Genomic DNA, 18,042 nt, shown 5'->3' on the forward strand with positions numbered 1-18,042 from the left:
AAGAAAAAAAAAAGGTAAGCTTACTGTTTTAATCTTGATATTAATGTCCTGTATACTAGGGTTCAATTTTCTTAATCCTTGGAATATATTTTGTTTCTCTCCTAATTTCGTTCTTTTTATGATCCAATGATCAAATGATTTTGTTACATGGTAATCGAAGAAGAGAAACAAGCCGTTAAAATTATCAAGCACACAACCTTATAGTAATATCTATGTATGGTTGCATCAAAATCACTAGAATTCAGTTCAGAAATAATTGCATTTTCTTAAACATATAATTAACCAATAAAAAATAAAAGATATTATGATATTTGTTTACGATTTAACATTAGATTAAAGTTTAGAGATAATTATAATTTATCTTTAAGGAGTGTCATTTTGGTTTACAATTAAAATAATTATCTAACAAAGATGAATAATCTCCCTTATAAAGCATATTTTGGACAACTTAGGCAAGATAAAGAGCGGTCAGGATTCGTTATTGGGAAAGTTAAATCTACGGCCATAAAATGATCAGTTTAATTAACTTCAATAATAAATGTTATATTAGTATGTCATAATAAATGTTTGTTTAATTAATCAAATAAATATACTTTCATTAATACATGCAGTACATATAAATTTATCTTATATTAAATCAGTAGACATTAATGGTGGTTGTGAAGGTGTGCGGAAGTGGTGGATCACCATTGGGGATAATAGTGGTGGGTGTTGCTGAGAATGGTGGAGTGGTGACATTCGTGGCGTGGTGGTGGAAGAAGTAGTGGTAGTGGGATCAGAAAGGTGTAAGGTACATAAATTATTTAATATTTAAAATTTGTTTTTCTTTTATTTTCTTAATTTCTTAAATTTAAACTAAAACTTTCATTAATACAGTATCATAAATTTATCCTATATTAAATCAGTAGATATTAATAGTGATCGTGATTGTGGGTGGGGTGCTGGATCAGCGGTGGGGATAATGGTGGTGGGTGTTGGTGAGAATGGTGGAGCGATGTTGTTAATGGTGGTGGAAGAAGTAGTGGTAGTGGTATGAGAAGGTGTAAGGTACATAAATTATTTAGTTTTTAAATTTGTTTTTCTTTTATTTTCTTAATTTTTTAAATTTAAACTAATAATTTCATTGATATAGTACATAATAAATTTGGTGGGGATAATAGTGGTTGTGATGGTGGTGGGGGTGGGGGTGGTGGATCAACGTTGGGGATAATGGTGGTATGTGTTGGTGAGAATGGTGGAGTGATGACGTTAATGGTGGTGGTGGAATAAGTAGTGGTAGTGGGATGAATTACTTTGTTACCATTGGTTTATTTTTTATTTGATATTAGTTTTTAAATTTATTTATTATTATTTTTAATTTTTTTAATTAAAATAAATATTTTAGAACAGATTTTTGTTGGGTCGGCACATGAAAGAAGATGAACCGTTGAGGACTATAAAGAAACCAAGCTCATTCTAAAAGTTAGATACCACACCAAGATAAAGAGCAGTTATAATTGAAAAAATTATTTTGCATAAAAAGATGCCTCAGATGGCTTTATTAGAAAACAAAAGAGCAAACGTTTACAATGAATTGATTGTTAATTGAGCGACAAGCTGCGTACCAACCCCTTTTGACATATAATAAATTATTTGCATATAAACTGTAAATAATATTTTATTTTGCATACCTTACCAAAAATAATTGTATTAATCTAACTTTTGCTTTGGACAAGTTAGGCAAGATTTATTTAGGGAGAAGATATATCAAAGGTTTTAGTTGTTTACATCATTATTGTGTCATTAACTTCACATAATAAATATTTTATTAATATATCATTATAAATGTCTTAATAAATATATTTTCTTTAAATAAATAATAAATTTGTTGATAAACATTACGAATGATCGGGGTGGTCTTTATGAGTGGTGGTGCATAGAGCCAGTGACGATAGTGTTGGTGGTAGAAAAGGTAGTGATGATGGGTGGTTCCGGTGATAGTAGTGAAGGTGCTCAATATGTTAGTGGCAATGTTTATTCTATGTAGTTAGGACACAAATAACATTATTATAGATGTTGTGGTTGATATTTTTAAGGTGAATATAAGATGGTTATTAATACAAAAGAAATAATTGCAAGTTTTTCAGAAAAACAACCCGAGAAAAACCCAACAATGATAATGGTAGTAAAGGTTTTCAGTTAGTCTCACTACACGTTTCACCCAATGGTTTTTTCAAGATAAATATCAGGTCAACCTAGCAATTCTCAAAAATATAAAACATAACAAGTAAAGAATATATAGAATAATTCATTATATATATATAGAGCCAACAAAAAATGACAAATGTTAAAATTGACATAATTTTTTTACTTACTATGGAGGCCGTGCCGTTACGGCACGGGTGAAGTTCTAGTAGTAGTACGTAATAAAAGTTTTTTTTTTTGATGAAAAAGATAAATATATAAATTAAACAATATAGTACATCAGGTTTACAATATCTTTCTTTTCAAAAATATTTAATATCACATTAGAATGAGATATCCTTATCTGAATTTGTGTAGATAAATGTTGTAGGTTCTTTACCCGAGCTTCTTTTGCTATTTGATCTGCTGTTGAGTTGTATTTTTTGTTGATATATTGCACCTTAGCTTGAGGAACTTTATGCAAAATATTTTGAGTCTTCATCATTGTGTAGTCCGCGTTCCAATCTGGGACCTTTTCCACCTTATTGATTGTATCGCTAACATCTTGCAGTCTGTAGCTAAAGTAACACTAGATAAGATATTCCCACTTAGCCAAATGTACGTAATAAAATTTTGATACAATCAAACTGAAGAGTACTTACAATGTTCCAATTTCTTTTTACGAGGTTTATATATTCAATCTAGTTTATTTTTTATTATTATTTTTTATTTTGAGTTAAGTAAGGTTATATTGAGATCTTTTTTGTCACAATTAACTAGTTTATCAATCCAAATATTAAATAATTTAACAACGAGAGTGTACGTATAATAAATACCCGTTATTGCTTCCAAATATAAATTGCCTCTTGAGCATAAATTCACAAAAATAAGATGAGAAAATATCTAGTCCTCTCTACTTAGCTTTCTGGTCGGATAAAGAATATTCTCTATTTAGCTTTCTGGTCGAATAAAAGATATTCAGCCTATTAATTGTCCATCTCCTCGATCTCACAGGTTGAAGTTCCCTTCCTGCAGATCAGCCTCAAATCACAATTCTTAGTAAAGGATCCAATTAATTATAAAGATTAAAGATGTTCAGATATTTGTTTACGATTTAGCATTTGATTAAAATTTGGAGATAATTTAAATATATCTTTAAGGAGTTTCATTTTGATTTAAAGTTAAAACAAATATGTAACATAGACGAATAATAGTAGTACGCAATAAAAGTTCGATACAATCAAACTGAAGAATATTATAACGTTCCTATTTTTTTCCAAGAGGTTTATATATTCAATCTAGTGGTGTTTTTTTTCGTTTGAGAAAAAAGTTTACAGTGCTGTAAAAAAGTACAATGATCCAATAAGATCCAAAATAAAAACTAAAACTAGAAACAATATCTTTTATTCCTATTAAACACAATTTGATCATATCAATGTACCTAAAGACACCATATGCAGAACCCCATGAAACCAAACATAACTTGATCAAAGAACTATATTCAAAGATACTATTCACAAAGTCTGTAGCTTGTTTTCTCCCATTAAACTTCTTGACATCAAGGCTTATAACTGCTCACACACTCTTTTTGCACTTACCCCATAAATCCCACAGGCGTTGGTGATAGAAGACTATAAAGAATTTGCATAATCATAATGAACAAACAAGTGATTTACCGTTTTATCTTCTCTACCACGTGACAAACATATATTAAGAATGATAATTTTAGTGGATCACTACTTCTCGAAGGGTGGATCATGGATCCAGTAGATATAATTTTTTTTCAATATAAAAAAAATTATGAACAACTTCCCAACAAAAGAAGTGAACTTTAGAAGGAATCTTAGGAATGATAAGATTATCAATGAAGTCATAGGCAGTTTTCTCCTTCACCAGAAAACCATAAAGAACATCCACTTTGAAAGTATCTGCTAAACTATCTACTTCATCTAGTATCACAACACCGCTGATCTCATGTTTTAGCTCGAATAAGTCGATCATTTCAACAAGCTCATGTTTACATTTAAATCTCAACCACTAATGCCCGTTATCCAGAAGCTCACCCACTGTTACGTCTTTGCTGCATGTGAGCCTAAAATATTTCTTCTTCAAAATTGTGTTATTGTTCTACCAGTCGTGCCGAAATTTCAAGTTCATTACATCTCTAATTGTCATATACACAAACAACAAGAAGTCATTCATAGTGTTAAAGTAATGATTGGTTGAATTCACCAAGCGTTAGTATGTCAAATTTAGCTCCAATACTCACGTTTGTATTGCTTACTGAAGTTAACTTCTTATGTTAGACTTAAGACATAAAAATGCTAAGACATGCTCTAGTTACTCATTTAAGACCCCAAGACGTATTGAAGAACAAATAAATACATAATCCTTCGGATTGAAGTTAGTAACTATTGTCTTTGATTTGTCTTTGAGAATATAAATGCAAAATTTATTCTCATGACTTTAGTGTATAGATTAGTGGTTCTGCAACAATAAAATACTGGAAAAATAACGTCAAGTACTTCTCCACTCGACGTACTCAACAACAAAGCACAGAAAGAAAAAACCATACAAAGAGATAAGAACCGAAAACAAAAGCGATAGGACCCACATCTTGGAATGAAGAATTCGAGTGCTTTATATAGGACAGAAGGTCAAAATAATGTGCAATTAATATGAACTAATGAGGGAATAAAATCAGAATTAATAATAAAAATAAATTCGAATTAATACCAAGATTTTTAGAAAACGGGAAAAACAACTCAACATGTTATGTCGATATTAGAAGAATAACAGAAACAAAAATACATTTCGTTAAGTGAGATGCTCCCATTGTTATGACAAAATTTAATATGATTTTAAATTACTTAAGAAAATAATTCAAAAGTATTTAGTCTAAAAAGATAAGTTTTGGTTGACCCACACTCAAACCGAGCCCCACCAGCCTGCCCGGACGCGTGCTTCGGTGCGAATCATCGCAGATATGTGATATGTGTGGTTGCACCAATTGTCCCGTTGCATTAGTCTTCTCCCTCAGACAAAAGTGTATATGACCAAGTGTGTTTAGAACTTGGAAAGTATATTTCGATTTGAAATATGATTTAGGATTGGTACCATTACCGATCCCAAATCAAGACGGATCCCAGAACCGACCCTAACTATATTCTGACTTGTTCTTTACATCTTCGATTTGTATCTTTTTCTTTGACTAATGGATTCTCAGATGCATACAAGTTGGAATATGAAAAGTTCATATGTCAGAAAACTATTGGATATGTATTTAACTTTAATACTTTATTATTCATATATACTTCTCTGATACTCAATGCTAGGATCCTATTAATATCACTGAGATCATTTTGCTAACTTTTTTCTATTTTTCTGATCATTTCTTTTTCTTCTTATAAACTTTTTCTTCTGATCTTGTAAATCTGCATAATGAAGTTTAACATTTTTTCTTAGTTCGTATCTTCATTTCATTGGCTAAAGAAGGAACCGCTTCCCTTATAAAATTAGCATCAAGGAAGGTTTTACCTATTTCCTAACCATACTTTTTCTAAATCCCATCCCAGCTTCATAACTGAAATTTTGTGCAACTCTTTTTAGATTTAGGTGAACAAAACTCACTCTAAATTCTGATAACCTATGAACTTTAAATTTAATCTAAATTCTTATGACTAACACCATCACTAAATTAATCAAGTTTGAAAATTATTTTGCGAATATCAATCTTTATCAGGTGAAATCATCGCAACTTCCTTTATTTCTTTTGCATAGTATAATACAGTATGAACAGGTAAAGAAAGAATCCAGTGATGTGAAAATTGTTAAACTTGGGGATCTGATTAAAACTTAATTGAAATAGGAAATACCAAATCAAAGTTTCGTTAGGTAACAAATTCCAAAATTTTGATTTTTATTACACGTAGTTCAGTCGCATCAAATTACAAGTCGAGTAAAAAAGAAAAACCAATTGTGTGATTAGTTCTAATAGAAACCTTTCATGCCTATGGATACTGCTGGTACTGGATATATTGCTGTGATGGTAATATATGAAGGTGGCGTCCAGAGTTTTTAATAATGGTGTAATTAGGTTAAGATCGAGAGACGAAGAAGGAAAACGATGGGGGCCGATGGTAGGGTAAGTTTTGTTTACCCATTATAAAAGAGTTCTGCAAAATTTAATTAGTGTGTTTGGGATGGGATTTAGGAATAATGGGGATGGGAAATAGGTAAAACCTTAAGGAAAAGGGGTTCCTTTCTTCGAATTGGAAATATATACAAGATTCATATGTTTCTACATTTAGATCTCGATTCTTTAGTTCTTCTAACTCTTTATTCACTAAACAAATATGATGAGATTTCAATTGAATTTATTTATGAGATGAATCAGGACTCTAATTAGACTAGATTATTTGGTAAATTGTGCGTAAAAATAGCACAATTTCCTATAACCGTACCGGATATATGCATATACATCCATCTTTTGTGAATACCATCAAGAATTTATATAGAGAAAACTTTCTGTATTAAATACCTAGAAGAAGAAAAGGAGTTGGGAAGTCTCTGCACGAAGAAAAAGATAAAGAATGAAGAACAGATCACGAGACATGGATTACCAACAATACCCTAACATTTTGTCTTGAAACTATAAGTTTATATTTAAATGCACTAATAACAATTAATATTTGAAGGCTTTTCTCGAGCACCCGGATCGAAAGTTTTCGCATCTCTTCTCATTTCCCAATCTGCATAAAAGCACCCAAATCCCACACCATCATGTGTAACGAATGGAGTATTACATGTACTTAAAAAGATCAGACTATAATTATATCGTTACTTTACAACTATCATCTAATCTTATTACTCTTAAAACATGATATAAGAAGATATAGCGGTTGTTATCCGCAAACTTATAATGGCATTATGAACGGCCGGGCGGGAGAGTCACTGCCCAATCCAAGATATCAAACCAACACTCCTGGTAGTGGTAGGAATACAGCACCATATTAAATCACAACAAAGGCTCCTTAGTCCTTGCCGGTTGCCACCTTTGCATTCATTAAAGCGTCACATATTTCAAGTTGAAACGGCATGCGGGGACCACATTCTGTAGCGCAGCGCGAGTTTATCGCATCTCGAGGGAGCTCTCTTTTTCTTCTCCCTACTTCTTTAGTTACTTGCTGGCTTCATCACTCTGCCTCTCTTTCCCACTCACTCTGAAGTCTGATACATGTAACCAAGCTTTACGAAATTTCTTCATCCAGTCAAAGTTATAACCCTAATTACTTTCCCTTCTTCTTCTTCTTCCTGCGAGTCTTCTTCAGACATTGCAGAATCTGAGTTTCATAATCAATTTCAGCTCTCCGATACAAACTTGTGAAGTAGTGGTTGTTATCTGAATTCGAATAATCTCTTAACGATTCAACTAATGTCAAATTAGGTAAATTTTCCTACTCAAAGTCAACAATACTATTTTACTTTGGTTTCTTCTCCTCCTTCTTGTTTAGCTACATTTTCAGCTTATTCATCTCCTGATCTGAATTTTCTTTTTCAAGTTCTTGATTACTACATTGTTCTTTTTGATCGATTGAACAACGAAAAATGGTTTGTTTTCTTATTTCTCAACTGAATTCCTTTGCTCGATCCTATTCAATCGAATTTAAGATTCCATTTACCATTATCGTTTTATTACAATTAGAATCATGAAACTATTTTTAGTGGTCTTGTCTGAATAATTGAAACCCTAAGCCCTAAACTTCAGAGAGCCGTTACTAAAGTTTATTCAAAAAAATTATCTTTGTTTTTTTTAATCTGAATTTTCTGTAATTTTGTTGTTTTCTGCGGCGACAGTGTAGAGTGGGTGGTGGTGGGAGACCTCTGCGGATGAAGACTTTCAATTTCCGATATTCTGCAAGGTACAATCATGGTTTTACCTGGGGTGGTCTCCAGTTTCGGTTCGTGGTTACTAACAAAAATGCAGGTAACTTTCATTATTATGATCACCACAATATTGAAACCAAACATCTATAACTGAACCATGTATATCTATCTATCTATCAATTCTGCTTTGAAGTTCATTTCCTTACTGTGATCACCACAAAAATATAAACCAAACAGCTTAATACGTATTATTATCCATACTAGGTTTGTTTATTTATTTGATGGGTTTCCTTTCTTCACTTGTTTCAGGTAGAGTTTATGATCATCAACATTAGAATTGGAGGTCCCTAATAAGCTGTAAGTCATGTTATTTTTAAATGTGTCACAAATCTAAACTTTTGACTTTTGAAAATGGAGACTCAAAACAGAAGTGTAGTAACCAAACGATGCTGTGGGGAAATGGTTTTTCTCTCTGAAAGACAGAACTCAACAACCGCCTTTCTTCGAAATGTATACTAGATGCTCTCACCAGTCCAAAAATGTCATTAAATTTGCAACTCCATTTATACACAATTGGAATGGACTTGGTCTAAAGATCCAATATGGAACTGATTGCAGAACTTTCCCTTAACAGGATTTTATTGTTTTTGCTTCAGGGCCAAAAAGATGAAGATCAGATTTAGACTCACCATTGCTTGTATTGGTATCCTTGTTTCACTTCAGTGCATTTCTTGCGGTAAGCATATTTGTGGTTTTACCTCAAATAGTTGTTCTTTACCGTTAGAGAACTACACGTCATTCTAAATAGATAGCATATATTCTATTATAATCTCGCAAGATACAATCTGTAATGATTCACGTATCATGCTTGTGGGTCATAACAAGTAATGCAAATTTGATTGCTTGACCGAGTTTCCCTGAAGTTGTCACATCTTTTAATTAGATTCAAGCTAGGTCTTCTAATTACGTATAACTTATTGTTAACAGATGAGCAACCTCAAGGGCCTGGTCTAAACAAATGGATATGCTCATGTGCCTCCACTAATCGAGGGAATGCCACCTACTCAATTGCTGCAAACTGTTCCGCGCTTTGTGATTGTAATCCTGGTAAGATTGAGGTTTGCTAGTGAACGATAAGTTGCAACAGTCTTTATAAGATTAGAAGGGTTAAATCTGCCTAGTTTTACGCAAATCATCCTTGCTATGGCATATATGACACTGAGATTCTTGTACATCTTGGTGTGGAGAAATATTTTGTATCCGGCTGCAATATTTTCATGTTGAATGTGTTTCCTACAAATGGCAGAAGAACCTGTAGGGGTTTCAAGTGGAGAAACATGGACATGTCTTTGTTCAGCTGAAGGATTTCCTAAAGTGCCTGACAACTTCCACGATTCCAGTTGTTTTACAGGCTGCAACTGCACATTAGGTATAACTTTTTAACCAGTTGACATCAGTAGTTGCATCTGAACAATGAAAAATTACCCAACAGTTGTTCCTCACTGTTTAGTTAACACTCCCAGAACTTCGTTCCATGACATTTTTTTACTTCATCATGTGCAGGTTCTGCTGGTGAGCCTAAAGTAGCGAGCAAGCGCATTACAAGCAAGGTTGTTGTCTATGTTCTCTTACTGAGTGTTGTGCTCACAACTCTTGCCTTTCTTGCTTCTCTGGGATGCTATGTTTATCGAAGGGATAAATATCCGATGCAACCACCGATATTCTCATCAGACAAGGACACAAGCTGCAATAGTGCAACCAACCTCATAAGTCATGCGTCAACATCAACATCAACATCATCTGTATCAACTTTCAAACTCAATACAAGTTCCTCAGTCAACCCTCTGTCAGGTAACTGATTGGTGTCTTCTTCTGCAAAAAGTCAATCCTATTAAGAAGCTGAAAAGGCTTAACAAATTTCATTGAAACCATAAGATGGGTCATTTTAAATTCTGAATGTTTCATAGGTAGTCAAATCACCAGTATTCTTTAATTATCCTGCAGGATGCATTAGAAAGGTATCTTTCATGTTTAGGACCAAAAGTGGAACCTTACCTGGAACCATTTACCAATTTTCGTACACTGAATTGGAGCTTGCAACACACAAGTTTGACAAGTCTAATCTCATTGGACTCGGAGGTAGTAGCCATGTTTACCGTGGTCAGCTTAAAGATGGTAGAACTGTAGCTATAAAGCGACTAAAAACTCAAGGAGGGCCCGATGCGGATAATGTTTTTCTAACTGAGGTGCTCCTCATTTTCTCTAATATTCATCTTGATCTATTTAATTAGCTGTTCCTTTGAGGTTCATTTCGACTAGTCTATAACCTGTAAGGAAACACAACTTAGTTTACACCGCTGCGTTTGAAACTTAGTTTTCTTTGTTTTTACAGATTGAACTGATATCCAGACTCCACCATTGTCATATAATTCCTTTACTTGGCTACTGCTCAGAATCCCAAGGAAAACAAGCTGAAAGGCTGATAGTGTTTGAATACATGCCTAATGGTAATCTTAGAGATTGTTTGGATGAGGTTCAAGGGAAAGAACCAATGGATTGGGTGACGCGAATTAGGATTGCACTTGGAGCTGCAAGAGGTTTGGAATACCTCCATGAAGCTGCTGCTCCCAGGATTCTTCACAGAGATGTCAAGTCAACCAATATTCTTCTAGATGATAAGTGGAGAGCTAAGGCAAATAACTTTAACTTACAAAATTTAGGTTATAACTTGATAGTTTTATGTGTGTCTTATTTATTCATTGCATGTGCAGATAACGGATCTCGGTATGGCTAAACGGTTTAAGACAGATGACCTTCAAAGTGCTCCAACTTCTCCTGCAAGAATGCAAGGCACTTTTGGATATTTTGCCCCAGAGTATGCAATTATTGGAAGGGCCTCCCTTAAAATCAGATGTTTTCAGTTTTGGAGTGGTGCTTCTTGAGTTGATCAGTGGTCGTCACCCTATTCACAAATCACCTGATAAAGGAGATCAAAGTCTTGTAATATGGGTAATGCGAACTTAAAGTTTTCTGTGGAAAAAGCAAACTCTGATTCAAATAAGCATTACGTAAATAAGAAAAACTGTTGGTTAACAAGTTGAGTTAATTATTGCTGTCGCAGGCTGCCCCTCGTTTGAAGGATAGTAAGCGGGTAATATCAGAACTTGCTGACCCACTTCTGAAAGGTAACTATCCAGAAGAAGAAATGCAGGTGATGGCATATTTAGCGAAGGAGTGCCTTCTGTTGGATCCTGATTTTCGACCATCCATGAGTGAGGTTGTTCAAATCCTTTCTACCATTTCTCCAGATAAATCAAGGAGACGAAGTTTTCCTGTAAATCTTTTTCAGGTAATACGTCTATGTCCTTATGGTGATGGGCATCATGTTCCAAGTTTCACTTAATATTACCATCTACTCTCCATTACAACTAGTGCATTTTCTTAAATCCTTCTCTATTACCATGCAGAACTCTTTAAACAGGAGTATGAGAAGTTTAGTGGAGATTGACAAGACTGATGAGCTCACTGAAAATTCAACTGGTAGTAGCATGAGAGCTACAGTCGAAATTGAGAAAAACGACGAGCTGACTGAAAAATCAACAGTTGCGGAGGAGTTGAAACGAACTACATCTGAGAGATGGTCTCCTAGGTGTTCGTTGCCATTAAGCTTGGACCGTACCCTATGTATAAATGACAACAGTAAATATGGGGAAGTAGCTCTCTCAGCCGATTAATATGGAAAGATTGGTTCTATTAACTTCTAAAGGAAGAAGTTGGCATGCGCACCCAGACGACGAGACAGTAGACCTGACAGAACCACGGTTTGAGTCATTCTTGCAAGCAAACGTGCTTTCTGTATAAATAAAAGAGAAGTTACAAGTACTAGTAGTCTAGTACAATCAGAAGCCAGGTATTGGAAAGAAATTTGTGAAAGCAATTTCCATTTTTGGCTATGTTTCTGTTACTGTTGTGCTCAGTTGATTAATCCCAAAATTTGTATAACTATTTTTTCTAGTTTTTACTTGCGTTTACTTAATGTACAGTAAATATTATAAAACAAGGAGAATCATAATCTAGAACAATCACTCTTCTACGTGATTCATAGTATTTTGGATATCAAAATGTCTGACACCGGCACTCTAGTAGGATTAGAGATATTACCATCTCATCATGTAAATGTAACCATAAGAGAAATCAGATGAGACCCACCACTCCTGCCTCAAGGGATTGATACAGTGACAGTTCCTAACCGATCTTTGAATGCCTACGGCCTTTAAGCCAGGCCATGTTTAACTGATGATGCATATCTTTTTTTCCTTGGAACAAACTATATTAGAAAAAGCTAGCCATTCAGGGGTTTAGCCTGATTGGCTTTGTACCTTTGGAAGGTACTACAATTCGGAAATAAAGAGCCGCTATCATCTCTGGAGGATGTAGCATACAAGTACAAGCAATCGCTTTCATTTTTGGCTGCCAATCTTACCTTAGGGAATTACAATTAAAAAGTCTAAAATAACAAAATAAGTCTACATTGTCATCAAGCATAGTTATATTTGATGGTTGCGCTATGGGTGCTTCCACTTTGACCTCAGTTTCTTCACTATCTTCTTGTTTTACATCTCAATGTTGCAAATTATGATCTTGAGTTGGTGATGCAGTTGGCAAGGATATTGTGTCGACATCTTGTACAGCTGCAAGTATCCAACCACGTAAGGAAACATAGTTCAGGTTAGGAACCAATATTACAGGATCATTATGGAAGATTTTCGTGTTTCCCATTTTATGTATATTATGTATTTATGTGATTATATATCCATTCAATTCCTGCAACCTGTACCTGTGTAATATAAATAGAGAAGTTGTTTTCTCTCCAAGTATCCAAGGATAAATCATGTTGGAAAAATAAGGTTTTATGTGAATAAATTTTATTGATAAAAATGTTTTTCAAAATAATATACACCTTCCAAATTTATCTCTTAGTTTTTTAAGGAATAAGTTTACCTTATATATTTTGGATTTGCGCTAGGATTTTATATACAGATGAACCTCTCTTGAGTACTTCTTGATCGTTTTCTATGTTTGATACGAGGGTTTAAGTGCTAACATTTCGTGAGTTTTCCGCTGCAATTTTCATTGTTGGAAAATAACAATTAAAATTGAATATGTTAAACAACTAATTAATATTAGAGGCACTTATCTGATTTTTGTGTCGTCTCCGGTTCAATTATTGATGTCTTGAACATCCCTATTAAACACCATAGAAAGAAGAACTGGTAGTGGTAGATTGAGGCACTTGTTCAACATGTTGTCCTTAAGACAAGAATGCCCGGCTACACTCTAAAAAGATGATGCTATAGCCCTACTGGACATCTGCCTCCAAGATACAACAATCTTAAGAAAACTTGAATAACACATTCAAACTTTATCCTTCTAGAACTTGGCAGCGGGAACTCACGAAACGTTAGCACTTAAGCCCTCGTATCAAACATAGAAAGCGAACAAAAGGAAGTATTCAAGAGAGGTTCATATGTATATAAAACCCTAACGCAAACCCAAAATATATAAGGTAAACTTATCCCCTAAAAAATTAAGAGATAAATTTTGAAGGTGTTTATATTATTTTGAAAAACGGTTTTATTATAAATTTGTATTCACATAAAACCTTATTTTTCCAACAACCCCCAACATGAATGAAAATACACGAATATGCAAAGGTGTCCATTAGGTCTTGAACCTTTGCTTAGCGAGAGGTTACCAGAACGACTTGTTAGCCAGTGAACGTAATGTCTTGAATTTTCCAACGTTTGGTGTAATTTGCGATAACAACCACGCATGATATCTCCAAGGTTGCTGCCAAGCTCATGCCGTTGTGTTCATTTTGGCTATGGACGTATCTTGTTCTCAGAATGCTCTAGAGAATCAGCTCATATTCTCATAGGAAGCGACACACTTCCTCATTCAGATAGGTGAGTTCCATCAAGAGTGTTCACTGCTACACCCCACTTCAATGTTAAATTCAAACTATAGAACTCATTAAGACTTATTAAAAGTCATCCTTCACATGCTATCACATCTACACCATAGGGAAGGGACAGAGAATGTAATTCTCTGATAGTGTTTACGTTTACCCACCACAAATTAGTTGTCTCATTCGAAACCTTGATCTTGGGATCCCCAATCAGCAAGGTTTTTTTTTTTTTTTTGTAAGTTAAAATGCATAGAAAAGACTAACTTTGGGTGTTAGAAACCCTTCCAAAAGATTGAGTAGAGCCATCTAATGCTAGGCCAAGAGAGTCAGCCCTAACATTTGATTTATCTACTTCCAAAGCTACCTTAATACAATCTGGAATTTGCTCTCTCCAGTTAAGAAAGGAACTAAAATGTTTGGCTTCTTTGGCCATTAAGTCAGCTACAGTGTTAGCTGAACTTGGTACAAAATGAAAACCAAAAAAGTTATTACACGACTTTAATTCGTTGACAGCTTCATCTAAAATAGGAATGTTTTTCCATTCTAACAAGGATTCCTGTCCATTAAGGTAATCAAAAAGGTTCTTGCAATCTACTTCCAGGGTAAAGTTTAACAGATCAATTTCCACTGCCCACTTTGCTCCTTGTAATAGTCCTAGTGCTTCCGCTTCTTCAGGGGTAGAGGCTGTGAGGGCTCCAGCTCTTCCTTGTTCAAGTATTCTTGCATCATTTCTAAGAATTAAAGAGAAACAAACCTGCTGGAAAGTTAGCTGAAATCCATGTTGCATCTATGTTGATTTTCAACTGGGATTTCTCAGATGTAATCCAATTAATGTTTTTGTTGCCATTCATCGTCATTTCTGTCAGTAGGGGGTGATCTTTATACCAAAATTTTAAGTGTCTTTTTATTTCTGTACTTAATTGAGCACTTGTCTGATGTTTATTTTCGAACACTAAGTTACATCTCTCTTTCCATATGAACCAGGCTTTTGTCAATGCAAGTTCTACAGGTATTATGGTATTTTGTTTCCCTAACCATTCTTTACAGATGTCAAGAAAGGTTACAGAACTATTGAACTGAAATTATATTGGTTGGGTTCTGAAGCCCGTACCTCTTTGGAAACATGACAGAAGAATATCATGTGTTCAATTGATTCTACAACATTACATTCGAATGGGAAGTTAGGGTGAATGTCTTCCATGAATTTTGCTAGCTTAAGATTGGTTGCTAGAGCATCATGTAAGCATTTCCAAGCAAAAATCTTTATCCTTTGAGAAACTCTTAAGTTCCATAAAGAGCTCCAAAAAGAGTCAGACTGACCTAGATTGTAGTGATTTCTAGTTTTTTCAGTGAGTTTGTTGTACATTGACTTGACTGTAAATTTTCCTGATTTTCTAAGAAGCCATCTAAGGGTATCAGTTTTGCCTGTAGCTACCCTAATATTCTTTATTTTGTTGGCAATATTCAAGGTGAACAAGGTCAATAATAGAGAATAATTCCACTTCTTAGTAGAGGGATCTATTAGATCCTTCACAAGTGTTTGATAAGAGTTGGTAGATGTTTTCAGGCTACTAAGATTGATCTCTAGGTTTGGGATCCAATTGTCATCCCATATATTAATGGAGGTTCCATCTCCAATTTCCCATATGTTGTTTTGTTCTACTAGAAGAATTCCTTTACTAATGCATTTCCATATCCATGAGCTAGTATTAGGGATTTTTGCTTTAAAAACAGAGGATTTTCTAAAGTATCTAGGTTTCAACTGTGATACCCAGAGGGCATTGGGTTCATTTAAGAGTCTTCAAGCTAGCTTGGAAATCATTGCTAAGTTGATTTCTGGCATTTCTAAATCCTAATCCTCCTTTATTGGGTTATTTTGTTTTTGGTACTCAAGTTTTGCCCGACTTTTGAGTTTGGTCTAACATTTGTCCAGCTTGGTGTTTGGTACCTGGAAAAGACGTTGACCCGGGTTGACCACGTTAAAAATTGACTTCTATTTAGTAATTATAAAAAACATAAAATAAAAACTAATAACTAAACAAGTATACCAATATACCCTTAACTTCACAAATATTTACACAAATATGTAGCTTCCCTTCACCATTTTCTACATCTTCGATTACATAACTGCCTTCCAAATTTCATCATCTATGTTCAACTAACATTTCACGAAACGAAATCTTTGTGATTCGGTCAATACCCGTTGCATAAACCCTATGAAATACCACTATGAAGTCAGTCTTCAGCGGTTACAGATCTAACCACCATTGACATCAAATCTCTGAGAGTATAATTCAGGGTACCAATTTTCTCCAAATTTATTTGTTGAATCACTTTCACCAAATTTAGATTAATCCCACCCATTTTCAAACTAAACGAACATCAAATCTTCACTGTCAATCAACCATAAGATCATTCATACATCGAAAACCCTAAAATCACAAGAGCATCTCCACTTCCTTGTTGTGAAATCAAAATCAATTCACAAAACCCCCAAATTCATCTTTCATTGATGTAAACCCTAATTCAATCCACTTTTAGAAATCCCCAAAATTGATACCAAATTTCATATCAACAAATGCCAATTGCATCTCGATCAAGGCCAAATCTCAATCAACCTGCGTCAGTGACTCCGGCAAACCCATTCCTTCTACCAGATGAACATCAACAATAAACCCCATACGGACACTTAGAATTAAAATTTGAGGCAAACCCATATTCGATTCTTCTTTCATATCATCAATATCTACTACCAACAAAACCAAACTCTTGTAGTTTCGAACCCTAATTCTTCTCCTAAACGTTCCAGGGCTTAAATCCCATCACAAATCAACAGCTTCAGTTTCTACACTGATTTCTCATTCGTAAAAAATTTCATTTGTAAATTTAATCAATAACAACTTCATCTCCAACTAATTCCCATCTCAGCAACTTTTAGATTCAATCTTTTCTGCACAGATCGACCCTCTCTACAGACTTCAGTTCATTTGAATCTGCATCTGAATCTTCTATTTCTCGATCCAATTTCATCAATCTCTTCTGTATTTCGTCGCTCATCATCTCTCGATTTCAGAATCAGGATATGAAGATGGTTCATGGGGTTATTCAGTTGTGATTTTTATGAAGGCGTAAAGAAAATGAAGTAGAAAATACACGGCTTAAAAGTTGGTTGGTATTTAGAGACTGGTTTTGTAAACTGGGTATAATAGTAACTTTCATTAATAATTAGATTTTATTTAAGTTTTTAATATTTATTAAACGGAAGTCAACATCTAACCGAGTCAACGTGGGTCAACGTCTTTTCCAAGTACCAAACACCAAGCTGGACAAATGTTAGACCAAACTCAAAAGTTGGACAAAACTTGAGTACCAAAAACAAAATAACCCTCCTTTATTTCTGGGTTTACATAGGCAAGAATAGGTTATTGGGTAATAGCCTTTATAGTTTGTTTCCTTACCCCACCAAAAATCTCTTTGTAGGGCATCAATCTTATTAGTGATTTTCTTAGGCAGAATAAAACAGCTCATTTGATAGCTATCCATACTGGCTAGAGTAGCTTTATTAAGCACCATTTTACTAGCTTGATTCAAAGTTTTTCCCATCCATCTTTGTATTTTTTGTTCCATCTTTTTCACTATGGAGTCAAAGAGTTGGATTTTGGCTCTACTTATGAAAAGAGGGTTCCTAGATTGGTATCTTTAGGATCTATTTTCTTTATTTTGAGAAGTTTGCATATCATTCTCTGATGCTTAGGCTGCACTTTCCTACTAAAGAATACTCCAGATTTATCAAAATTTATCAATTGTCCTGAAGCTATACTGAAGGATTCTATAAGTTTGATAATGTTATGGATTTCCTTGAGATCAGCCCTAATAAAAAGAAGACAATCATCAGCAAAAAACAGGTGCGAAATAGGACTATTTTTTGGAGTAATTTTAACTCCATCAATTATTTTTTCTTCTTCTCCGGAGAGATGAAGTCTGGAAAAAATTTCCATACAAATGATGAATAGATAAGGAGAGAG

At 34.2% G+C, this 18,042-nt stretch overlaps 1 pseudogene; it reads left to right on the top strand.

Annotated features, from left to right (window-relative positions):
* Nucleotides 1–7,323: 7,323 nt before the first annotated feature.
* On the top strand, nucleotides 7,324–12,104 carry LOC113356389 (annotated as a pseudogene).
* The last annotated feature ends 5,938 nt before the right edge of the window (nucleotides 12,105–18,042 follow it).

Source organism: Papaver somniferum, chromosome 3 (genome assembly GCF_003573695.1).
Source record: "Papaver somniferum cultivar HN1 chromosome 3, ASM357369v1, whole genome shotgun sequence".
Taxonomy (NCBI): domain Eukaryota; kingdom Viridiplantae; phylum Streptophyta; class Magnoliopsida; order Ranunculales; family Papaveraceae; genus Papaver; species Papaver somniferum.